The sequence below is a fragment of the Mus musculus genome, chromosome 17 (assembly GCF_000001635.26).
Source record: "Mus musculus strain C57BL/6J chromosome 17, GRCm38.p6 C57BL/6J".
NCBI classification, from domain to species: domain Eukaryota; kingdom Metazoa; phylum Chordata; class Mammalia; order Rodentia; family Muridae; genus Mus; species Mus musculus.
Window position 1 is genome coordinate 3,062,151 of NC_000083.6, and position 26,892 is coordinate 3,089,042.

General features: G+C 43.1%; 1 pseudogene across 1 annotated transcript; it reads right to left on the reverse strand.

Moving 5' to 3' along the window:
- Positions 1-2,167: 2,167 nt before the first annotated feature.
- Positions 2,168-22,033, reverse strand: Pisd-ps2 (phosphatidylserine decarboxylase, pseudogene 2; annotated as a pseudogene). Its single transcript, NR_003519.3, has 8 exons — positions 21,818-22,033; positions 18,719-18,884; positions 17,205-17,441; positions 16,850-16,988; positions 15,538-15,684; positions 15,143-15,296; positions 14,350-14,632; positions 2,168-2,310 (listed from the first exon to the last, which is right to left on the reverse strand). The product of NR_003519.3 is annotated as a phosphatidylserine decarboxylase, pseudogene 2 (transcript).
- Between the last annotated feature and the right edge of the window lie 4,859 nt (positions 22,034-26,892).

Here is a 26,892-nt window from a genome sequence, read left to right on the forward strand (position 1 = left end):
TTATGAACCACTACATCTAGGCTGTAAACATGTTCACCTAAACACACACTAAAGACATGTCCCACACACCCAGGTTATAGACACGTCCCACTACACCTAGACAATGAACATGTCCAACTATACCTAGAGTATAGACATGAACCACTAAACATACACTAGTACTAGTGCTAGTACACATACACTGCCGAAGACCCTCTGGGTCCCTGGTCTGTAAGGAGTGGGATTTCTTAGGCAGATGGGCAAAGGAGTCGGATGAAATGACAATCAGACACAAACAAGAGAGGTATAGAATCTGAATGTAATTTTCTAGTTGAGCCTCAGACTTTTACAATACAGAGTAAATTGCAAATCATAACAGAATAAGGCACATTGAATTTTTCCAGGTGCAAAAGGAGTGACTTCAAAAGGAACCAGATAAATGTTAAACACTAGAGATAGCACAGATGCAAAGGGAGTGACTACAAAGGGAATTTGTAGGGACCAGATAAATGTTTACATTAGAGATTAGCGCTTTCTGCCAGGCAAGAGTTTTACACTTAAGAGTTAAAAGCCTCAGGGTAGTTAACTCTTGATACGCCTCAAGACTAATGTAGTGTCACTGACCCCAAAATTCTCTAGGCCTCGTTAATTCTTATCTATATCTGGAGACTGTCCATTTTCAGTATAGTATACTAATTTGCTCTTGGCATGGAATGTAGTCTGTAATAAGAATTTCTATCTCAGTGAGAATTTTAGACTCTATTTGCAGACATCTGAATTAATGGCTAGTGCTTTATTAGCTACTGAATGGGTTAAGCTCCTTGCTGCTATCTGGAATCTAAGAACACTGGGAAAAGGCTTTAGCTATGTTAGAATACAATCTTAAAAGGCATTTACTATAAGGTAATGCTTAATAGAGTGCACGTGAATCTATACACTAGACTAATGTGGTGGAAATTAATTTTATGGGTTAGAGGAATAGACAAAGATCTGGGAGTAAGTTTCCTTGAAACTCTTTCCTCATGAGAAAGCTTTCAGACTTTCATCTGTCAAGCTGACTCCACCGGAGTCCCTGGCATCTCACCCTTTTTTTTAATTTTAAATAATTTATTTTTATTTCTCAGCCTAAGTTCTAGGATGTCCTGCTTCGTCGTAGCTACAGATCTCAGGAGCACTCTAAAGATGAGTGGAAACACAATGATTACTAATAGAGCAATGCCAAAAATAATCACAAGTAGGATTATATATTGAACCCAATCCAGGGGGTTCAATGCACTTAAGTTGTTTTTCAAATCTCTAGCCAATTCATCAATGTTCCAAGTGTCCAGATGGCTTTTACTAATATCTGAAAATTTTACCTTTAACTGTTTTAAGTCATGAGAAATATCAGTATATTTCCATATACTCTGTAAATGAGTTTTTGTCTTTTCCCAGTCAGTGGTGGTGTTGTAAGGTAAAGGAGTGACACAAATGTATTGGAAAGAAGCATAACACTTAGTAGCTAACCTGGTCTTAATATTAGTAATATCTTGTCCTATTGCCAGTATTATTTCTTCCAGGGCGTTAACCTTTGCTTCCAATTTTTTATCTATAAAATACATCTCTGACAAGGCTACAGAGATATTCTTATACATGTCATTAACAAAATGAGCAGTATGTTGTTGCTGTACTAAGGCTGTCGTGGATATTGTAAAGCAATTTAAGATTGTAATTAAGGCTGTAATTTTTAAGATTAGTGTTGCTACAAATCTCTTAGGTCCAATAAGTTCGTTTACTCTTTAAAGTTTGCAATTTAGAATTTTTAAACCAAGGATCATTTTTCAACTCTACAGGCAGCAAAGCATAAGCAGATCTTTTGAATAAAATCATAACAATAGATTCCTTGTTTAAATTAGGATCTACACAATTAGTTAAATGACAGGAATTACAATGTATATGAAAAGACTTGTCAAGATTGGTGATCTTAACTCTTAAAATTATTTGACAATAAGCATACAGGTAAGGTACACAAGCTTTTATAGGGGAGTTGGCCTGAATGGCCAAAAACAATGTCTCTGATGAAATCTTGTCCAATACTCTGTAGCAGTCCCACCGCCTCACGAGTCAGCTTTTTTAGTTGTCCCCAAGTTGACACCAGGTCTGCTCTCTTTGTAGCCCATGGCGGAGATAGGAAGAGTTTCTTTATTTTGCTTGTGAGTGACTGCTTTCTGATTTCTTTTTCCTCTGTGCACTCAATACAGCTTTCTGGTCACCACTGTCAGGGCACTCAGGACCTCACAGGTCAGCCTGTCACATGAATCATTCTGGGAGCTATCACACTCTTGTAGCATTCTGTGGAAAGAACAGAAATATTGCCCTCTTTTCCCCATATTAAGTATCTGAACAGGATCATGCCATGTGCCAATAAGTGGATCCCTTCATCTCATGAGTATGCTTGATTGTAGGGTGCCATAGACACTTAGAGAGATTTTTAGCATCTAAATTTTTAAAAGATATAGATTTAAAGTTCCACAGTACTGTTTCCTTGGGAATTATAGAAATCTCAGTAACATGGATAACATTAAATTGTTGATAAAACATCTCAAATGCTTGGCTGTAATAGCCAGTTTTAATTTTGATTTGGAACACCAAGTTTAAGAAAAATTAATACAGGCAACTATACTTTTAGTTGCTTTTTTTTGTAAAAGCAGTTGTAATTAGAAAGACTAAAAAAGGTATCAATAGTCACATGTGCATATTTTATTTTTGTAAAATTAAAAAGTATCTATTTGTAATAATTGATTAAGTATACATCCTCAAGAATTAATACCAACGTGTGGAACAGGTAGAAACTGAGGACACTGAGATCAAATCTTTACAATATGACATGTACATTAATTAATTAATTTATTTATTTATTTTAAATACCAAATTATTATCTCAAGCCATTACTATTTTGATGATGTAAAGAATGAGGTTATATGGCCAATTATTTTTGTATAAGATTCATAATCTACCTGGGATATAAATCTAGTGTGGCATTGCCTTAAGAGGTCTTTTTCATGCAATCTTTAACATTTTAAAACACCATTTACAGCACATATTTTAATTATCTGTGCTGAAGCAGGTAAAAACTCAAAAGAATAAACATGTGATCCAATTCACATATACTTTTCTCCCATAGAAGGGTTGCTTTTAAATACAGTAAATGGGATGTAAGCATGCATAAATTTATGGAAGATACAACAGCATGCATAAGCAATTTTTAACTTATTTTTAGGATGAGTATCAATTTTATTTAAAATGATGGTATGCAATAGGTTAAATATCAATATTCTGCAATAACCAATTGCTGTTTGGAACAAGGAATTTTTAATTCTTAATTAGTACCACAGCAGCCTTATAGTAGGATGTTAAAACTTTGAGGTGAAGAAGAATGATATTTACATTAATGTTTTCTATTGTCAAAGAATAGCTGTGGACACATTTAATAACAATAACTAGAATATGTAGCTAATATTTGATTACCACCAATTACAATTGATACCAATAGATTACAGAAGTTTCCTCTATTTTCTGTTAAAGCCTTTTTGGTTCTCACCAGTTAACTTGAACTTCACTTGATAGCACTTAACAAAGGCTTAGGTTCTCCTGTGGTGAATTTAAGGTGAGGTCTTGGCCAATTAACATCTCCTGGAAGCTTTTGAAAATAAAATTTTGAAGCAAATTTGTACCAATTTTGCAGTATAACTAAAACCCTAAATATTAAAAAGATATTGCCTCTGAATCTTATGAAGCAATAACTATTTTCCAGAAGTTTAAACTTTTCTTTTAGAGACATTAGCTAATAAAAATATTTTCTACTTAGGAAACAATATATACTGAAAGATTTAAACTTTTTGTTTCTTGTATTGAAGCCTGGACAATGAAAATTTTTTACATAATGTAAGACTATATTAGCCGTACCTAGGGGTAAAATCCTTTAATGGTTACCAGTTCACTAGAAGTAAATTTTCTACAGATAACAGGATGCAAAGGAAATAAAAAACTTTCAAATATATAATAATTTTACATGAAGTAGGCAAGTTATCTTGTAATGCCTTTATAAGTTTTATAGCCTGATTGACCTTTTATAAATCTTTAATTTAGTCTTTATTATGAACAACACCTGGGTAGATCTGAAAAGAAAAAATTGTTGTTTAGCTAAAAGAAATTCTCCCTGAAGGCAGGGAGGGTGAAGTTTCAAGAACTTCCCTAGTCGCAGTCTGTAAAACACAAGAAACTTTGCACAAGCTTTTTTGAGGCTGCTTTAAGCTTTGTATTAACCCAAATGTATATATTTTCTAATTTGAGCATCTTGCCCTCCTGCAATGAGGACAGATTCTAGAGGGAACAATTTAACTGTTTGTCCATACCTCTGATTTTGGATAATCTTTCTTAAGATGACTTATACCTTAAACATTTTCTTTTATGACCTTTTATGGTCCTGTAAGGCCGCAGCCATAGTCAAACTGATTGTGTGAGGGTCGAATTTTTGCACAAAGATGAATATATCTAGTTAATTCTGCTTTGCTTTGTATGGCTGAATGGCCCAAGTGAGCAGCATTAGCTCTCTTATAAGTTGATTATTCTAGTAAGAATCTTAATTATGGGTGAGTTAAAAGTCTTAAGCTCTTGATTAAACTGTAAACTGTAGTCAATGGCAATTTTAACCATAATTTTTAAGTTTTTGTTGCAATATTAGAATATATCTATAACTTTTGGAAAGCAAGACCCAATTTTAAACAATTTATTCTCCTTAAAATCAATACTAAAAACATCACTACCACGTTACAAAATTTGGCTGTTAATTTATTAATGTATGACAGTTTAGATTTTAATGGTTTTTTTAAGGTTGTAAGGCATTTTTTAATTAATATTTTTATTACATATTTTCCTCAATTACATTTCCAATGCTATCCCAAAAGTCCCCCATACCCTCCCCCCCCCACACTTCCCTACCCACTCATTCCCTTTTTTTTTTTTTTTTTTTTTTTTTTTTTTTTTTGGCCCTGGCGTTCCCCTGTACTGGGGAACAGTTTGCATGTCCAATGGGCCTCTCTTTCCAGTGATGGCCGACAAGGCCATCTTTTGATACATATGCAGCTAGAGTCAAGAGCTCCGGGGTACTGGTTAATGTTTTATTAAAGAGACATTGTTTTAAAATTTTATCCCTATAAGTCTATCTTTTTGGATAAGAATTACATAAAATGCTATCTCAATTTAGAAGTATCTTTAGAGGACTAGTTTTCTGGGCTGGTTTATGCCAGGTGCTTTTGTTTGAAAATGACTCTGGCCCTGAGTTACTACTTTTAAGTTAACTTTGTAACCAGTGTTACATCTTTTTAATCATACCCAAATAACTTATAAGCCAATTCTCTATGACTAAGATATGTAGACCATATTTATAAGACCAATCAAAGACCAAATGAAGTGGCTACATGAATCTTATGAATTTAGATCAATCAAAGAATTTTACCTTTTATAGCTATACTTGTAAGATAAAAAAGCAATTTGTTATTTGCTAAACACAATGATCACAAACTTGCAGAGAAAGTTTTAGGAAAAAACAACTACCAGCTTATTTGCCTTAGAACTAAGAGGTTGCAGATTCCTTTTCTTTAAAAACAGTTTTTAGCAGGGCCTCTCTTGCTGTGCTTGATTTATGGCTAAAGTGAAGGCTCTCTCTTAGCCTCCTTTGTGCAAACTGAGAGTGAATCAGCAGGTAAAGTTTTAACCATTTATTTTTGTTTTATTTTTTCAACATGAAACATAAAACAGTCAGCCATTCAGACACTGACACAATCACTCAGACAACAAAACAAAAGACATACATGAATTGACACGTGATTGGTGCACCAAACAATTTAAAGAGGGTAGAGAATTTCTCCTGTAGGGGCCAGAGAGAATAAAACAGGGCATCCCCCGATTTCTCTCTGTCCCTGGGAGAATTCTAAAATCCATTTTCTTTTATCCCTTTCTTTCTTTTCCTGCTTGTAAAAGGCAGGTTGTCAAACCAAGATTAAAATCCAAAATTTTCCAACAGCTTCTGGCAAGCATCTAAACTTCTAATTTATTTAATCTGAGGGCTAATTTTTGAGAAAACAATCTCTATACACCAAATGTCTCAAGTAGCCTAAAAGTTTACCATGCTGAATCTTTTTTAAGCCACCATCAGTCCACACTTAGTCATATATTTTGTAGCCATCTGTAAAAACGCTATTTTCTGCAACCAACAAAAATATCATTTATGGAATGAATTATATATGTTTTAGGAGATGACTTAAATTTCAATAAAGCCTTTTCTACTAATTTTTAGCACAATGTAGGATTGGAAAATTGTAAATAAGGTAACAGTAAGAAGTGACCTATATTTTGACTTTTATGAAGTCTCTTTTTATACTTTGACCATAATTTAACCATAACTTTTAATTTAGCCTAAAGTATCAGAATCCACAACTTGAAGTTTTTCTTATAACTGGAGCTGTGTCTTATAATGAGCTCCACAGTTTCTGAACAGGGCTAAGAGACTGCCCCTTTAGTTTTTTGCCTTACCTGCTTCTTAGTGAGCAGAGTCCCATCCTTATGGGACTTTGATTTACATTCACTTCTCCAGTGCTTTTCACAACACTGAGAGGGACCCAAAGGAATGCTCTTCTTGTCTCCTGAGAGATTTTTACAATCTTTTCTCAGGTGCCCCGGTTTCTTGCAACCGAAACATGTAATTCCACACGTAGCGCCGAATTTCTTCCCTTTCCTTGCTGTGGCGTAAGCTAATTCCTGCATTACAGCCAGTGAGGCATCTACACATGCTTTAATATTCCCTTTTGATTTTGACTGCCCCATGATAAAAACTTACTCATTTCTTAACTGATATACGTATCAGCCCGTCTGCAGCACGGTCACACGAAGTCCTAACTTTGCCTGAGAAAATAAAGAATAGAGAGAAAAAGAAAGAGAAAGAAAAGACTAATCTGCCCAGTTGTCCCTGTTCGAAGGCGCCAACTGCCGCAGACCCTTTGGGTCCCTGGTCTGTGAGGAACGGGATTTCTTAGGCAGATGAGCAAAGGAGTCGGATGAAATGACAATCAGACACACACAAGAGAGGTGTAGAATCTGAATGTAATTTTCTAGTTGAGCCTCAGACTTTTACAATACAGAGTAAATTGCAAATCATAACAGAATAAGGCACATTGAATTTTTCCAGGTGCAAAAGGAGTGACTTCAAAAGGAACCAGATAAATGTTAAACACTAGAGATAGCACAGATGCAAAGGGAGTGACTACAAAGGGAATTTGTAGGGACCAGATAAATGTTTACATTAGAGATTAGCGCTTTCTGCCAGGCAAGAGTTTTACACTTAGAGTTAAAAGCCTCAGGGTAGTTAACTCTTGATACGCCTCAAGACTAATGTAGTGTCACTGACCCCAAAATTCTCTAGGCCTCGTTAATTCTTATCTATATCTGGAGACTGTCCATTTTCAGTATAGTATACTAATTTGCTCTTGGCATGGAATGTAGTCTGTAATAAGAATTTCTATCTCAGTGAGAATTTTAGACTCTATTTGCAGACATCTGAATTAATGGCTAGTGCTTTATTAGCTACTGAATGGGTTAAGCTCCTTGCTGCTATCTGGAATCTAAGAACACTGGGAAAAGGCTTTAGCTATGTTAGAATACAATCTTAAAAGGCATTTACTATAAGGTAATGCTTAATAGAGTGCACGTGAATCTATACACTAGACTAATGTGGTGGAAATTAATTTTATGGGTTAGAGGAATAGACAAAGATCTGGGAGTAAGTTTCCTTGAAACTCTTTCCTCATGAGAAAGCTTTCAGACTTTCATCTGTCAAGCTGACTCCACCGGAGTCCCTGGCAATACACTATACATGTCCCACTACACCTAGAATATAGACGTGAGGAATATACCTAAACTATAAATATGTCCTAATACACCTAGACTGTAGACATTTACCACTACACCTAGACTGTTGACATAAAGCACTACACCTAACTATAGACATGTCCGAGTACTCCTAGACTATAGAAATGAAGCACCACACCTAGGTTATAGACATGTCCCACTATACCTAGATTATACAAATGTCCCACTACACCTAGAGTATAGACATCTCCCACTTCACCTAAACTATTGACATGAACCATTACAAATACAGTCTAGACATGTTCCACTACACCTTGACTATAGACATGTCCACTAAGCTGGGCATGGTGGTGCACGCCTTTAATCCCAGCACTCGGGAGGCAGAGGCAGGTGGATTTCTGAGTTCAAGGCCAGCCTGGTCTACAAAGTGAGCTCCAGGACAGCCAGGGCTACACAGAGAAACCCTGTCTCAAAAAAAAAAAAAAAAAAAAAAAAAGACATGTCCACTAAACCTAGACTGTTGACATGCCCCACTACAAATAGACTACTGACGAGAACTATTACACCTACACTATAGACATGTCCCTCTACACCTAGACTATAGACTTTTTCCACTACACCTAGACCATAGACATGTCCCACTACACCTAGACCATAGACATGTCCCACTACACCTAGACCATAGAAATGTCCCACTACATGTAGAATATAGGCATGTCCCAATATACCTACACTACAGACATGTTCTACTACACCAAGACTATAGACATGTCCAACTACACATAGACTATAGACATGAACCACTATACCAAGATTATAGTTGTGAACCACTACATCTTGTCTGGAGACATTTCTCACTTTAAAAAGACTAAAGACACGTCCAACTACACATAGTTTATGGACATTTCCCACTACACATAGACTCTAGACAGGAAGCACTACACCTAGACTATAGACATGTACCATTACAACTAGACTATAAACATGAACCACTACACCAAGACTATAGACATGCCCCACTACACCTACACTATAGACTTGTCCCACTACAGTTAGCCTATATAAATGAACCACTACACCTAGACTATAGATATGCTCCACTACACCAGGAATATAGACATGAAGCACTACAACTAGACTATAGACATGTCCCAATTCACCTAGAGAATAGAAATGAACCACTGCAATAAAGTATAGGTATGTGCCACTACACCTAGACTATAGACATGCCCCACTACACCTAGACTATAAACATGTCTCACTACAGCTAGAGTGTGGAAATATCGCACTTCACCAAGATAACAGACATGAAGCACTATGCCTAGACTATAGACATCTCCCACTAAACATAGATTACAGACATGTCCCACTACACCTATACTACAGACATGAATGACTCTACCTAATCGATAGACATGAACAACTACACGTACACTATTGACATGTCCTTCTACACTTAGACTGTACAAAAGTCCCACTGATCCTAGACTATAGACATGTCCCAGAACGCTTAGACTATAGACATGTCCCATTACACCTAGATTGTAGACATATCCCACTACACCTAGACTATAAACTAGAGTATAATCATGTCTCACTACACCTAGACTATAGACATTTCCCACTACACCTAGTCTATAGACTTGTCCAACTATACCTAGAGTATAGACATTAACCACTACACATACAGTATATACATGTGCCACTACACCAAGACTGTAGACATGTCCCAATACACCCAGACTATAGACAAGTCTCACTTCAGCTAGAGCATAGAAATATCGCACTACACTTAGACTATAGACTTCTCCCATTACACCTAGACTATAGAAATACCCCGCTACACCTAGACTATAGAAATGAACCACTATACCTAGTCTAAAGGCATGAACAACTACACATACAGTATTGACATGTCCCTCTACACCTAGACTACAGACATGTCCCACTACACCTAGACTATAGACATGTCCCACTACACCTAGAGTAGAGATGTTTCCCACTACAAAAAGTCGATAAATATGTCCCACTACACCCTGACTATAGACATGTTCCACTACACCTAGATTATAGAAATTAAGCACCAAACCTAGATAATATACATGTCCCACTACACCTAGACTTTAGGCATGAAGCACCACACAAAGACTATAGACATGTCCCACTATACCTAGACTATAGTTATGAACTACTACACCTAGGTTATAGACATGTCCCAATACACCTAGACTACAGACATGTCCCATTACACCTAGTCTGTAGACATTTCCACTACACTTAGACTATAGGCATGTCCCACTACATTGGACTATAGACATATACCAATACACCTAGTTTATAGACATGTCCCACTACACCTAGAATGTAGACATGTACTACTATAACTAGACAACAGTTATGAACCACTACACCTAGACTATAAACATGTTCCACTACACAAAGACTAAAGACACGTCCAACTACACCTAGATTATAGACCTGTCCCACTACACCTAGATTATAGACATGCCCCACTACACCTAGACTGTTGACATGAACCACTACACATACACTATAGACATGTTCCACTACACCTATATTATAGACCTGTCCCACTACACCTAGAATATAGACATGTCCCACTACACCTAGAGTATAAACTAGAGAATAAACATGTCCCACTACCCCTAGACTATAGACATGCCCCACTACACCTAGACTATAGAAATGAACCACTATACCTAATCTAAAGGCATGAAAAACTACACATAGAGTATTGGCATGTCCCTCTATATCTAGACTACAGACATGTCCCACTACACCTAGACTATAGACATGTCCCACTACACCTAGATTATAGTCATATCCCACTACTTCTAGACTATATCCATTTTCCACTACACCAGGACTAAAGACATGTCCAACTACACCTAGACTACAGACATGAACCACTACAACTAGATTGTAGACATGTCCCACTACACCTAGAGTATAGCCAAGTCTCACTACACCTAGAGTATAGACATGAACCACTACACCTAGTCTATAGACATGAAGCACTACACCTAGACGAAAGACCTGTCCAACTACACCTATAGACATGTCCCACTACACCTAGACTATAATCTAGAGTATAATCATGTCTCACTACACCTAGACTATAGACATTTCCCACTACACCTAGACTATAGACATGTCCAACTATACCTAGAGTATAGACATGAACCACTACACATACAGTATATACATGTGCCACTACACCTAGACTATAGACATGTCCCAATACACCTAGACTATAGACAAGTCTCACTTCAGCTAGAGTGTATCACACTACACTTAGACTATAGACTTCTCCCATTACACCTACTATAGACATGCCCCACTACACCTAGACTATAGAAATGAACCACTCTACCTAATCTAAAGGCATGAATAACTACACATACAGTATTGGCATGTCCCTCTATACCTAGACTACAGACATGTCCCACTACACCTAGACTATAGACATGTCCCACTACACCTAGATTGTAGACATGTCCCACTACAACTAGAGTATAGACATTTCTCACTACACGAAGTCTATAGACATGTCCCACTTCTTCCTGACTATAGACATGTTCCACTACACCTAGATTATAGACATTAAGCACTACACCTAGACTATAGACATGTCCCAATTCATGTAGACTACAGACATGTCCCATTGCACCTAGTCTGTAGACATTTCCACTACACTTAGACTATAGGCATGTTCCACTATATATAGACTATAGTTATGAACCACTACACCTAGAATATAGACATGTCCCCCTACACCTAGACTATATACATGTCCCACTACACCTAGAGTATAGACATGTCCCGCAACACCTAGACTATACACATGTCCCACTACACCTAGAGTATAGACATGTTCCACTACACCTAGAGGATAGACATGTCCCACTACACCTAGACTATAGACATGTCCGACTATACCTAGAATATATACTTGAACCACTATACCTAAATTACAGTTATGAACCACTACATCTAGAGTGTTGACATGTCCCACTACAACTACACTATTGACATAAACCACTACACACACAGTATAGACATGTCCCACTACACCTAGTCTATAGGCATGTCCCACTATTTCTGTAGAATATTCATTTTCCACTACACCAGGACTATAGACATGTCCAACTACACCTAGACTATAGACGTGAACCAGTATAACTAGACAATAGTTATGAACTACTACACCTAGACTGGAAAAATGTTCCATTACACAAAGCCTAAAGACACGTCCCACTACACCCAGATTAGAGACATGTTCTATGACACCTAGACTATAGACATGTCCCACTACACCAAGACTATAGCCATGAAGCACTACACCTAGACTATAGACATGACCCAATTGACCTAGAGTATAGAAATGAACCACTGCATTACATTATAGATATGTGCCACTACACCTAGACTATAGACATGTCCCAATACACCTAGATTATAGACATATCTCACTTCACCTAGACTATGTACATGAAGCACTACACCTAGACTATAGACATGTCCCACTACACCTAGATTATATACATGTCCCACTACACCTAGATTGTAGACATGTCCCACTACACCTAGAGTATAGACATTTCCCACTACACGAAGTCTATAGACATGTCCCACTACATCCTAACTATAGACATGTTCCTCTACACCTAGACTATAGACATGAAGCACTACACTTAGATAATATACATGTCCTACTCCACCTACACTTTGGACATTAAGCACCACACATATACTATAGAAATTTCCCACTATACCTATACTATAGTTATGAACCACTACACCTAGACTATAGACATGTCCCAATGCACCTAGACTATAGACATGTCCCATTACACCTATTCTGTAGATATTTCCACTACACTTAGAGTATAGGCATGTCCCACTATATATAGACTATAGTTATGAACCACTACACCTAGAATATAGACATGTTCCCTACACCTAGACTATACACATATCCCACTACAGCTAGAGTATAGACATGTTCCACTACACCTTGGGTATAGACATGTCCCACAGGTACCATGCTCTACAGCTTGCCTCCCTCAGACACCATATTATACCATGTGCCTCCCTCAGATAACATATTCTAGAATGGCTTCCCTCATATATCATGCTCTATAGTGTACTTCCCTCATATACCATGTTCTACAGTGTGCGTGCCTCAGATACCATGTTCTACACTGTGCCTCCCTCAGATACCATGCTAAAGGCCTGTGGGCGGGGCCTGAAGTCTGTGGGCAGGGCTAAAAAAGTGTGGGCAATGCCTAAACTCTGTGGGTGGGACCTAAAATTTATGGGCGGGGCCTAATTAAGTGTGGGTGGAGCCTAAAAGGCTGTGGGTGAGGCCTAAAGTCTGTGGGCCATTCTTAAAATCGGTGGGCGTGGCCTAAAAGCCTGTGGGTTGTGCCTATAGACTATGGGTGTATCCTAAATGCCTGTGTGCAGTGCCTAAAGTCTATGGGTGGGGTGTTAAGAAGTTTGGGCAGTGCCTAAACTATGTGGATGGGGCGTAAACCTGTGTTTGGTGCCTAAAGTCTGTGAGTGATGCCTAAAATCTATGGGCAGGGCCTAAAGTCCTGTAGGTGGTGCCTAATGTATGTGGGTGGGGCCTAAAGACCTGTGGGCAGGGCCTTAAGGCCTCTGGGTGTTGCCAAATGTCTGTGGGCATGGCTTATAGAAGTGTGTGTGGTACCTAAAGTCTGTGTCCGGGGCCTAAAGGCCTGTGGGCAGTGCCTAAAATCTGTGGGCGAGGCCTACAGGTCTGTGAGCGGGCCTAAAATCTGTAAGCAGGGCTTAAAGGCCTGTGGGTGGCGCTTAAAGTCTATGGGCCATCCCTAAAGTTTATTTGTGAGGGTGGGGGGGGGTGCCTAGAGGCCTGTGGGCGGAGCCTGAAATCTGTGCTGGGGCCTAAAGGCCTGTGGGCGGTGCCTAATGTCAGTAGGCAGGGCCTAGAGGTCTGTGGGCAGGGCCAAAACCTGTGTTTAGTGCCTAAAGACTGTGAGTGGTGCCTAAAATCTATGGGCTTGTAAAGTCCTGTGGCTAAAGTATGTGGGTGGGGTCTAAAGACCTGTGGGCGGTGCCTAAAGTCTGTGGGCCATGTGGCCTTCTCTAGGAAGACAGTGGATCCACAGTCTGTGTCCAGCAGGCACCTCACCCTGTGCACAGTGAGAGAGCCCTGTGATGGGTGAGGGCACAGTTAGAGGATGTGGTAGTACACAGCCAGGAGTTAGGGATGGGAGGCTCTGGCTTGTACAAAATTTTAAAACACCCCTGAAAGTGACTTTGGGGTCAAATCACACCCACCCATACTCTGAAAAGGGGCCTAGGTCCTGAGAGACCCAGAACCTCTCCTCTGTACCCATGGACAGGCAGGAATACATCATTCAGGTCTTATAAGGTCAGCCCCACAGTGCCCCTCACCTAGACATCCTGGGGCTCCGCTGAAGACCCTCATGCTCCTGTGTGGAAAGATCCTTTGGCAGCCACAACCAAGAGGACTAAGGGAGCTCAGTGCTTCCCCAAAGCAGATCTTCTGTCCTGCCTTCAGCCTCAAGTTGAAGTCCTTGGGTGCCTCGAAGATGAGCACGATGGTGGAGCTCAGGTTGAACTCGCCCAGGGGCTCACCCTTGCGCATGGGAATGCCCTCCTTGTTGGCGTGTGTGTAGGAGCCCTTGCTGTACCTGGGGCTGTTTGTGTGCAGGTCCTAGGAGCAAGAAGGAAAAAGCTAATTAGCCTTCTTGCCTGTCTTCAACCCTGCCCAGCCCAGGTGGCAGAGACAAGCCTCTCAGGGCAAAGGCCTAACTAATCAACACTCCCAGTATCAGCTGTGACTTTGACAAGGAGGAGCGGGGGTCAGATATAAACGCTGAAAGGCTAGTGCCAGCAGCAGCCATTAAAACCTAAAAAGGCAGAGTGGGTACCAGATTTTCTCACCCAAGTCAACTCTACCCTCCTGCAGGCTCCATCCTTGCCTCTGATCAGGGATCCTGGCAGAAGTAGTGTGTTAGGATGTGGGATTGGTTCAGGCAGGTGAATGGCCACAGATTGGGCAACAGGGAGAGGGAGGCTGAGCTGGTATGGGTGTCTGCAGAGCCCAGCCTGGTCAGAGCTAGAACATCCCTCCCGCACTACAAAATGTATAAGCCCAAAGGTAATGCTGTACAGCAAATGAAGTGGTTGGACCCAAGAGATTTAGCCTGTGGGCTTTGCTCACTCAGTTAAAGTGGATACGGATAGAGCCCACATTGGTGGCTCCCACTGCTGTCAACGAGAAGAACCCATGTTTCCAGTCTCCAGTTAGGACTCTTTGTGACAAAAGAGCTCTTTGATCCATCGGGCCATGCCAGGGTTCACTGACATCAGGGAACCTGAAGAGACAAGAGAATATGCTACTTTCTGCTCAGCCCCTGACATGTTCACATCAGAATGGCCGAAGAGCCACAGGGACTCACAGGCCAAGCGTTCCAAATTCTAAGCAGGACCCCAGATACCCTCGCCTATAGCCAGCCACCTCAAGAAGTCCTCTCCTGGCCTTGACGACACCAGCCTCAAGCCCAGTCCTCCCAAGTCAAAAGGCCAAGGGCCTCTAATGCCCACCCCTGGGCAGACCTGGGAAGTGGCACCGATGTGAGACGGTCCAGTCAGTGGGGGAGTGGAAGCAGTGGTAGTCTCCTGGGGCCAGGTAGATGACTCAGTGGTAGAGCGCATTCCCTTCTCGGGGGACCAGCTGGTTTCTGAAGGAGTCACTGGAGGAAGCTATTGGGTGGGACAGAAAGAAGGCCTGGCTTTTGGACAAGCTCCAGGTGCCATTCATCCCACAGTGAGCACCTGTACATGGCCTGCATGTAGCCTAGCTGGGGGCTCCAATAATGACTTTTGGCTACATAGCAGCCTGCTGCCCCAAAGCTTGCCCAGCCTTTATTCCCTCAGCCCCCTATGCCTTTTGTTACTAGCCTTTGCTGTCTACCCCAGCTCCAATCCTGACTTGCCGCAGACCCTCTGGGCCCCTTTGTCTGCGTGGAACGGGTCTCTCGTCTCGGGTGGGCAAAACGTCGGATGAGTAACAAACAGACACACACAGGAGAGTTTGTGTTGGATCTGAATGTAATGTCAAATCGAGCATCACACTTTTTATACAGAAGACAATAAGGAAATTGGGTGACACACTCGAAAGGTACAAAGAGGTTACTGGATTCTTACATAAAACAGAGGAATGTAAACACAGAAGGTCTAACAGGAACCACCTGGGATAGAATTCATTGTTAACAACTGGGATCAAAAAGGGCTCCACCTAAGATTCACTTAATCTTAGAAGCCAGGGTCAAGGGCTTCATGCCCTTGCCATAGTTCCTATTTTAGTCTATTGTATAGTCCACCTTCCCCTTAGGCCATTGTAAATACTTGTGTATGGGTGTAACTCAGAGATAGTCTAGAAGCCAGGTGTGAGGTCTTTACTCTCCTAGGGCAAGGGCTTTTACACCCAAGTCATGGTTCTAACTAGGGAGTTCTGTTCTAGCTAACCATCTCATGAATAATGCAATACTCTAAAACCACAGCCCGATCTACTTCCTAAACCATTGTAAATTCCTGTATATGGGAGCTACTTGGCTTTTATTAATAGTGTAATACCAGAGGCTATTCTGAATGTCACTGTCTAGCTCAAGGACGTTCTAGGACTGTTGGAACACTGGCAGAAGGCTTTAGCTATGTCAGAATTCAATCTTAAAAGGCACTTATAATAAAGAGAGCACAAGGATCCATCCACTAGACTAACGCGGGAATGGAAAATTTAGAGAGCACGCCAGACTCCAGGAGCGAGTTTCCGTGAAACTCTTTTTGCTTCATGAGCAGCTTTTAGGCATCCCTGCCTGACAAACTGACTCGACCTGAGTGCCGTGGTACTGACTAAGCAATGACCCACCTGGAGGGAAGGGCAGGTCTTCTGTACTGGCTCGAGGGCCCAGGAAGGACTCCAAGGAGTAGGTTACGCCCTTTACCTGCTCCACCTCAGAGTTCTTCACCTGCCCAAAGGTGAGGATCTTGCCATTTGATGGGCTGGTCTGGAGGAGACAGAGTTTTGATGGTAAGGAGGGGGAAGTCCTCACCTTCAGTGGCTCCCCAAACTCTACCACCTGCCAAGTCCTCAGGGAGCTCCAGTCCAGGTCAGGAGGGAGCCTCCCGGAGTGCCACGGCCATGCGGTGCTGCTAAGCCTGGCTTAAAGGCAGACAAGGGTTTCATTTCCTAATGAAGAATGGAGACAAGAGCCAGGCCTTACCACACAGTGCAAATCGCAGACAGGCTGTGCCTGAGGCTTCAGCTTACGCCAGAAGAACTCGCTGAGGTTGTGGTAGTGGTGCAGGTCCTCCACTGCAGCCTCAGTCATGTTCACCCCAAAGGTCCAGATATACAGGCTGTAGACTGGCCTCCGGAGCCAGTAAGGAAGTTCTACTTGGTTGAGGCGACCACAGGCACGTGACAGCAAACGAGTTGGCACAGTTTTATACAGGAACACCTGTAGACCACAGTGCAGGAGGCTGAGTTGGTCACATATTTGAGTACTTTCATACACTCCAAACCCCCATCCCCACATGAGTGAGAGAGAAAGAAACTCTACAGACGCCACCACGAAGGCCCAAGTGTTCAGGCTGGTTTGTGAGGTGGCTGTTTCTCAGAAGGAACCAGACTGCTCACCAAATACTCAAAACAAGGCTGGATATACATGTAGCCTGTATCATTTTTGCTATAGCACACAAAGGTCAAAGAGCAGCTGCCTTAATCCCAGAGGTGGAGACTGGGCTGTATAGCCTTGGTTCTTACAAATGGAAGATGAGGACAGAAACAGACCTGGTGCAAGCTTGAAAGACCACCAAGAGGCATGCTGCCCTTGTGCCAGCTAACTGCCCACATTCCAGACCACTCAAGAAGGCATCAGGCTCCCAAGGGCAGCCCTACAGTCCTGAGCATCCTCTTCAAAAGGAAGCAAGGATGGTGTTTTCACTCCCAGATATACATCACCCTGCCACATATGCACCTGAGCAAGCCCATGGGCTCTCCACAGAGGCAGGAGGAAGCTCTCTGTCACCTGTCTAGTACAGAGCACCAGGAGGTAGGTACTAGTCCCACTTTCAGGCCAGAGGGTCCTGCAGAGCACTTGAGCATCTGCCACCACTGCTGCACCAACAGCACCAACTCCCTTAGGAGTAAAGTAATTTTACCAAGTTTCAACAGACCTTCCCACACTAAGTCAGTGTCTTCTGACTGATGTTTAGTGACTTGGACAGAGCAATACCATCAAGTGGCCCCAGGCTATGCTCTAGTGTCTAGTATACTTCCTTGGGCTTTTGTGGTGCCTACCTAGGCTACCAGTGTCCTAGAAGCAGGGCTTCCTTTTTGGAGTCAGTCTGTCAAGAAGCTGAGTGAGAGAGAACCTTCCGGTACCTGCTGGCCAGGGCCTGCCTGAGATGCTGCCTGTGCAGTCCTCACCTCAAGCATGTACTCCAACTAACAGGCCCAGCCTGGCTACAGCTTCCTAAACCACCCTCTGCTGGCTAGACTCTGCTTGGTCTTTTTCTTGCAATCACCTGTTTTCTTCTGCATGTGGAAACCAGTGGCATTGTTTTCTGATTGACAAAACCAGCGAGTTCTGAACTGTCACAGGGCTGCCAACCAAACAACCTTCTCACACATATTATTCATGAGTGCGGTCTCTGATAAGTTGTTTCCTTCTCTGTGCTTCCCCTTCAGGCCTCTCTAGGGAGGATCATGGCCAGGAGGCCTATTTACACTTACCCTGCTCAGGGGCCTCCATCCCACCTGGCTGTGGGGCCTGAGCACACGGAAGGGCAGGAGGTAGTAGAGGATGGTCAGCAGCCAGGAGCGCAGTTTCAGAGCAGGTCTGGACATGCAGCTCAGCTGGCCTAGCCTCCGCCATAGGGCCAGCTGGAGAAAGTACAACCTGCAGGACACATGTCCACACGTGGCCTGGGTCAGTGCCTAAGTCTGGAGGAACCTGAGGAGCAACCCCTCAGCCAGTGCCGGTCCTGCTCCCTACCCCTACCCTGCCCCCTCACCCCCAGCAAGCTGCCTCTCTCTCCAATGGAACCAAAGAGTTCCAGCAGGCATTGCAGTGCCCATTCCATTCTAACCAACTCAAGTTGTGAGACAGGGGCCTGGTTGCCTGACTACTGGGCTTATTTTCCAGTGTCTCCCACCTGCCGGTGTGCTGAGTGGGCGGCAGCTCAGGAACAACTCCTAGGAACCTCTAAGTACAGCAGCAGCCTGAGCAAAGGCCTTGGAGCCCCTAATGGGAAGGAAGAGAATCCACTTTATACCCACAACCTCCCATGCTTAGGAGGGTTGGGACCCAAAGACAGTTCTGCCCTCACAGGTGCCAGAAAGACGAGACACAGTGCCATGAGCCTAGACAATTGGGTGACACCTGCCAAGTCTTTTGTTCCTCCATCGTGGCACCTGAGAAAACCTTCAATCTTTTGCTTCCTCTTCTGCTAAATGGTAGCAGTGGCTCCATCCACAGGCTCAGGAGGCTCTCCACCTAGCTCGAAAGCTGCCTCCCTGCTCTGCTACAACCACATGTATGACCCACTAGTTTTACAAGGTCATTGTCTTCTATTCAGCCAGCTTTCCAAAGGCACAGAGAGGCCTTTTCACTGTAAGCTCAGCTTCCTGAATGCAACTAAGTTGTCTGTCACACAGTGGGCATCATGAGACTCTACTGCAACCCACTCTAGGATGTTTGAAAAAGCACAGTTGATTAAACAAGCTAAGGCTGCCATCTGAGCCTTGCTCAAGAGAAGCTGAGTCCTGTGTCTCCTAGAAACTGAGCAAAGCAAAGAACAAAAGGGGATTGCAACAGAGAACTGGTGAGCGGCACAGGCTAAGACCACAGCACACCAACTGTCCTGCTCTCCTCCTTTCTCTTCCACAGGACCCCAGTATGTCTCTAAAAAACAAGAGGAGGTGGCAGGGACCAAGCAAAGACAAATCAGCATTCTCCTGTGGGCTGCCCTTCCCAAGTCACTGCAGAAGAGCGGATGCCAGTCCAGAAGAGCTTGGGGGAGGATCTGGTAGAGGAAGCAGGGGTCTAGGGAGGAAAAAGGGGGCCTCGGTGCCCTTGCCAAAGACCAAGACACAGGATAGAAGCCCACTGCTTCCCCTGCCTTACCCCATTCCCCCAGCCAGAGCCATGGGTACCTGAAGTGAGTCTCCTACTCGGGGCACAGAGGACTCCCTCTCCAGACCCCTTTAGCCACTCCCTCCCCCCTGAGGCCACTGGACTTGGTGTCTGACCCTCCTGAAATTATGCCGGGGTACATTGAGGGTTAGGTCTCATGGGCAGCATCTCACTATTTCGCTGCTGCTTGGAGCTCCGGTTCTGGATGCTTCTCTGACTGACACATCTTGGGTAGGCACAGGGAGGGTGTGGGCCTCCACGAGAGTGTGCTCCTGTGCTTGCTGGCTTGCTTGCTCACTTGCCTTTTTTTTTTTTTTCTCCTTACTCCCCTTCCCCCTCGCCAGAGAAACTTCAGTGTGGTCACTGCTCCAGTTGTTGGTGGCAATGCTTCTAGTTTCCGTTCACTCTTGGTGGCTCACAGGCACAGGTTAGAGGACCACAGCTATTACAAATAGACAGGCACCAAACACCTGTTTAGACCTCCTGTTCAGGTCACCTGCCAGGGTGTTGCCAGGGCAGAAGCCCTTGTACTTGGGCCAGCCCTATCACTCAGCTTTGGTCACCCTGAGGCAGGGGGATTCCCTTGAGTAAGGAAGAAGCTGAGGCAGGGGGATGACATGGTTATGTAGCCACAGCCTCAATCTGCCTGTCAATCACCGGCCCCGCCCACTCAGCTGTGCTCGCCAATCAGAAAAAAAAAAAAAAAAAAAAACAGCTGGGCGGTGGTGACCCACGCCTTTCATCCCAGCACTTGGGAGGCAGAGGCAGGCGGACATCTGAGTTTGAGGCCAGCCTGGTGTACACAGAGAAACCCAGTCTCGAAAAAACAAAACAAAACAAAAAGCGAGAGGGAGCATTGCAGTGATAACCTGTCGCCACCGGGTGCCGTGCGAGAGCAACCGTCTCAGGGTTTAGCCCAGAGAAACCAAGTCTTGAAAAATCAACAAACAGGCAGGCAGTGGTGGCGCACGCCTTTAATCCCAGCACTTGGGAGGCAGAAGCAGGCAGATTTCTGAGTTAAAGGCCAGCCTGGTCTACAGAGTGAGTGCCAGGACAGCCAGGGCTATACAGAAAAACCCTGTCTCGGAAAAAAAGAAAAACAAACAAACACACACACACACACACACAAAAAGGGGAGCTTTGCAGTGACAACCTGTCGCCACCGGGTGGTGCGCCAAAGCATCTGTCTCAGGGTTAAGCCCAGAGACACCAAGTCTGGGAAAAAACAAAATTAAATTCAATAAAGAAATAAATAGATAAATAAATAAATAAAATTTAAACATTCAAAAATTAAAATTAAAAAATAATTAGAAAAAATACCGTCTTGAAAAAAACCAAAAAAAAAAAAAATAAATTTTGGAACGTTGCAGTAACAACCTGTCACCACCGGGTGGCACGCCAGGGCAACCGTCTCAGGGTTAAGCCGGGAGACACCAAGTCTGGGAAAAACCAAAACTAACTTCAATAAAAAATGAATAGATAGATAGATGGATAGATAGATAGATAGATGAATATTAAACATTCAAAATTTATTAAAAATAAAAATAATTAGAAAAAATAACAACCCAGTCTCGGAAAAAAAGAACAAAAAAGAAAAAAATGGGGGGCGGGGCTCAGAGGAACCAAAGCCAGGACAGAACTACAACTCCCAGCATGCCTCGGGGCTGAGGCAGGGGCATGCCGGAGCCTACACTGACCTGAGATGGCCGGAGAGAGTCTTCCTGTCCACGACCAGTGACTGCCTGCTTCCAATCTGTGGTCCCCGGGCCAGCGGCGCTTGCGGCAGCAGCAGAGAGACTCTGGGGGGCTTGGCAGGAAGTCCCGCCCGCTCGGCCACAATTGACGGCAGCGGCTTCCAATCGAGAAGCTTCTCCACTCCCTGTTTCCAGGAGCAGGAAACAGTGCCAGAAGTCCCGCCTGCCCAGCCGTGACTGGCAGAGGCTTCCAATGGGAGGCTGTATTTCTTTCCCCTACCACCTCCGCCCGTAACTGACAGAGGCAGCGTCTGAGGCTTTTTTTTCCCCTCGATAAAGGAATGCAGAGGCTTTAGGTCCACGCTGCGCGGTGGGCGGGGGCCTCATCCGGAGGGGCGCTGCGGGCAGAAGACTGCAGCCGCCGCAGGCCCCGCCCATCACCCGTCGATGCTGTCAGCCCCAGGTTCCTGTCTCTGCTTTTCCCCCCGCTCCGTTCCCGCTCTCCCCCTACCTCACACACAGTGCATGCTCAGTCCCTGCCTCAGATCCGTGACTCGCGGTCACGCCCCTGCCTCAGCTTCCACGTGTCACGTATTATAATCTATAAAAATAGTCATAAAGTAAAACGCCCCCCGCTGCCCATCGCGGGCATGACCCCGCCTCATGCTCACTCAGGTGAGACCCCACTATGGTCTCCCGCGTCTCAGCTGACGCCGTCCCCGCCCAACCGTGGGGTCCCGGGAAAAGTCAGGGCGCGTACTGCCGCCGCCATGACACCCACAGGCCAGCAGAGGGCGCCCTCGGCTCCCCTCACAGACGGCCCTGAGCTGTCTGCCCGCTGTGTGTGCGGGTCCCACGGGTGGGGGGCTGCGACCCCCAGGGAAGAAGATGTCCACTCGCCGGGCCACCCGGGGTCCCCAGAGACTGAAACCGCCCCACCCCACCCCGCGGAGAGATCCGCATCTGCAGAGACTCGGGCGGGCGGGCGTGATTTTTATATAAAATAAAAAAAGTCTCGTGTGCTTATCGTGTGGGAGCTCACTCTGTAGCCCAGGCTGGCCTCGAACTCAGAGATCCACTGCCCCTGCCTTGTCCCAAGTGCTGCTGGGATGAAAGGTGTGTGCCACCCCTGACTGGCGACCCTAAAACTCTTAAACCTCAAAAATAAAACCCTAGACTCCTGGGTCTGGTAGATTATCCTGATGATGATGATGAAGATGACGATGAGGATGAAGACAAGGAAGACACACTACCAGTGTCAAAGAAAGCAAAATTTGACTCCTAATAATAGCAACTGCCTGTGATCAGTACCTGTTGACAAAACTAGTTCTTTACCCCTCCCCCGCCCTACAAAATCCACATCAAAGTGCAGTGGTCTCTTGTGCATGACTGACACTGATCAGCACCACATTGGACTTCTGCTCATCAAGTGTCAATTCAATGGAGCAGGAGGAGGGGCATGCGGGGCAGTTAAGGGGAAGACATATAAGCCTGTGAGCTCTCCAGGTTGGACCACACATTGCCCTTTTCTCAGGGAAGGAAATGGAAATAAAAAGCCAACAGGGCAGGGGTTTTGTCAGTGGAACTCTGGAATCAGTTGCTACAATCAGAATCTGCTTTCTTGGACCATGTTTGAGACTTAGAGGAATGGGTCTTTCTGCCATAGTTCCTCACTAGTAAAGAATGCCAGCAGTTTCTTTGTATAAAAATCATACATTCTGAACATTTTAGTCAAGCTACAAGTTTGGAAAAACTTTTGTGGGGGAGGGGCAAAATAAAGTATCCTCTTTTTTTTTTTTTTTTTTAATCTGTCCCCTTCAAACTGCAGATTTTTTTTTTTTCAAAGTGTGGATTTGTCCCTACTTGATTAAAGATTGAGTGGGGAAAAAGAATTAAGGCTGGGGTGACGTTCTGTGGTTGGGTGCCCACCTAGCATGGATGAGGCCTGGGTTTAAGACCCAGCACTGCAAAAGGAATAAATGAATGGATCTGCTCAAGCCTCAAAGGCATTACCTCAAAAATAGACTTACAGAGTTGGGAGTGGTGGCCCAAACCTACAATCCCAGCACTTGGGAGGCAGAGGCAGGGTAACTGTATTGTCAACATTTTGGTGATGTGGCTCTAAATATGCAGTTAATACCCATGTGTTCCTTCTTTTTCTCAAAAACCTGAAGCCTTACTGGTGCCTATGGAGGAAAACGCAAACTCCTTAACTTGGTGTTCAAAATCCCCCCTCCCTTTCTTCAGACTCTGCTTTTTGATCTTCAGTTCGTGTCATTCTTGTTGAATTCCATTCACCATACTTACAACTCAGATCTGCTGGTTTCCCTTCCTAATTAGAGGTAGCACATTGAACCTGTGTTCCTAGCTCCTGCCTCCATGCACACTTGGTCCCCACTCTGCCCATGAAGGATCATTCTAGTCACCCTTGCACAGTAACCTCCCTTTTTGTTTGCTTTTTTTTTTTTTTCTTTCAGTTGAGTTGGTCTTAGGTGCTTGTAACTAAAGAAAGACTCCAAATTCTCATAGACTGGGGATTCCTGTTATAGGAGATGGTTAGTAGAACTCAACATCCTAGTACCTCTTCTCTTGTCACCTTGTTTATAGCAGTCTTGTTTGCCACCTCCTTCCTTTGATTACACGAATATATATATATTAGAGAGAGGGGGAAGGATAAGGAAAGAAGTAAATATATGTAAGCAAGACCAGCTTTCCCCCCAAATTTCCAGAGTACACTTGTGTGGAATCAGTAATTCTGGCTCTGAGTTGCTGGTGTGTGTGTGTGTGTGTGTGTGTGTTCCTTCTGCTGGAAAAAGCTATTCCAGAACATGTTTTTGTTGAAGTCTTCATTTTCTGCTCCCCAGTACCTAGATTATGGGTCATAACCTAATAGATATTTAGTTCATAGCCTAAAAGATGTTGACTGACTGACAAAAAGGGCATCCAGAACGCAAAAGGCCTGAGCTTGATGTCTCATTGACTCACTAATTGACATGCTTGATAGGAGGAGAGAATTGGCTCCTACAAAATTTCCTCTGATCTACACACACACACACAAATAGAATTAAAAATTAATTAATTAATTAGGAAAAACTTGTTAGTAAAGTTGTTTAAGGCTGTTTGTCTAATGTTACTGGCCTTAATTATACATTGATAGTGACTTACTAATAATGTCCCTTATGAATGATAATTTAGAATTGAAATTTGATAATTATTTAAGCTTAGTCATACTATCAAGATTTTTGTGTCTTGTTTGTTTGGACCAAATGCCATAACAGTCTCTCTGTATGTGAAGCAGTGAGTTCCACTTCTCTTTTTCCTGACAACTGATTTTAGATCATTTAGTTTTCTAATGTGTCTTGGTCTCCTTTACCCAAAAATCATGGGAGGAATACTTCAAAAAATAAAAAAGAAGTTCATAATAAAGACCTGGCCACAATAGATGGCAGGTCCTTGTTCCAATTCTGAAAGTAATTTTAAGTTCATCAAGTGTATTGAGTGAATTTGGTCAATATCTACTTAAACATGCTCTTATTTTTAGACATTGGCCTCAATATTTTAGTTTTAAGCAATTTTCAAAATATAAATCTTAGCCGGGCGTGGTGGCCCACGCCTTTAATCCCAGCACTCGGGAGGCAGAGGCAGGCAGATTTCTGAGTTCGAGGCCAGCCTGGTCTACAAAAGTGAGCTCCAGGACAGCCAGGGCTATACAGAGAAACCCTGTCTTGAAAAAAAAACCAAAAAATAAATAAATAAATAAATCTTGAAGGGAGGACTTTTCTTCAAATTTATATTGATTTTTATGTTGATTCCAGAAGTAGAATAATGTGAAAAGAAATTGTATGACACTGGATACATAATTAAACAGCTTTTCAATAGGCAAAGCCAGGCTGGATGTGGTAGATCACACCTGGAGGTCAGTCAGCTTGATTATGCAACAAAAGTCTCTCAAAAAAGAGAAAAAATAAATAAATAAAAGGCAAAACCATATATATCCCACTGACATTCCTTTGGGTCTTACGATATAGCTCTAGCTGACTTGGAAATGGCTACACAGGCCAACCTAGCCTTGAACTCACACAGATCTCCTACCTTCTACCTCCTAAGTGCTAGGATTAAAGGTTACACAGCTCTTTAACATTGGCAAATTTGATAGCTCCTCCCCAATTCTTGTATTTCTATTTCTTTTTATGAGCTACCTACCCTCTAAACAAAGCTTTCCTAATCAGCTACTCTCTTACCAGGTTTTAAAATGTCCCTTAAAATGCTGCAGAACTTTAGCTACTATGTAGTAAATGGTACTTGAGCTCTCAGCACCTTCTTCAGGAGGTTCTGGACTGTGGAGTTAGAGGAAATACCATAATTTCATCTTGCTTGGAAGAATCTCCTTCATGAATCTTTGAAACTGCCTGAAGAAGAATATTAGCCAACAAAATGGATCAGTGGGGAAAGGGTGCTTGCTGCCAAGCCTGATTTAGGTCTCTGGGATCCACATAATAGAAGGAAACAACTCACAGCCATAACTTGTCCTATGACCTCCACTCACATAAGGGATTCCTATCTTCAATAGTAATCAGAACACAAAAGTGAACTGGTGAAATGTTTGATGAATACTATTGTTTACTTTATAGACATTAATGTAGAATGCCAAATTTTGTAATTTTCCTAGAAAATTTCCAGTTTATGGCTTTATGTGTGAATTTGGCAAGAACCAATCAAATGGCATTGTATTCTCTCTCTCTCTCTCTCTCTCTCTCTCTCTCTCTCTCTCTCTCTCCTTTTGTTTTCTTTGGTTTGGTTTTGAGAAAAGGTCTCACTATATATATCCATGGTGACTTCAAACTCACAGTCCTGCCTTAGCCTCTGAATGCCACACTCACAGACATGTGCTATTGTTCCTGGCTTAGTTACTCTCTTAATAAATTCCCAAGTACATATAATATACTTTTTAAATCATTTTAATGGCACTAAACTTTAAGTACAATTTGATGTAACCTTTACAGAACTTTTTCAAAAAATGCTTTCCAATAAATTCCTCTAATCAAAAACATAAAGGGCGGTCCAGGCAATGGAAGCTT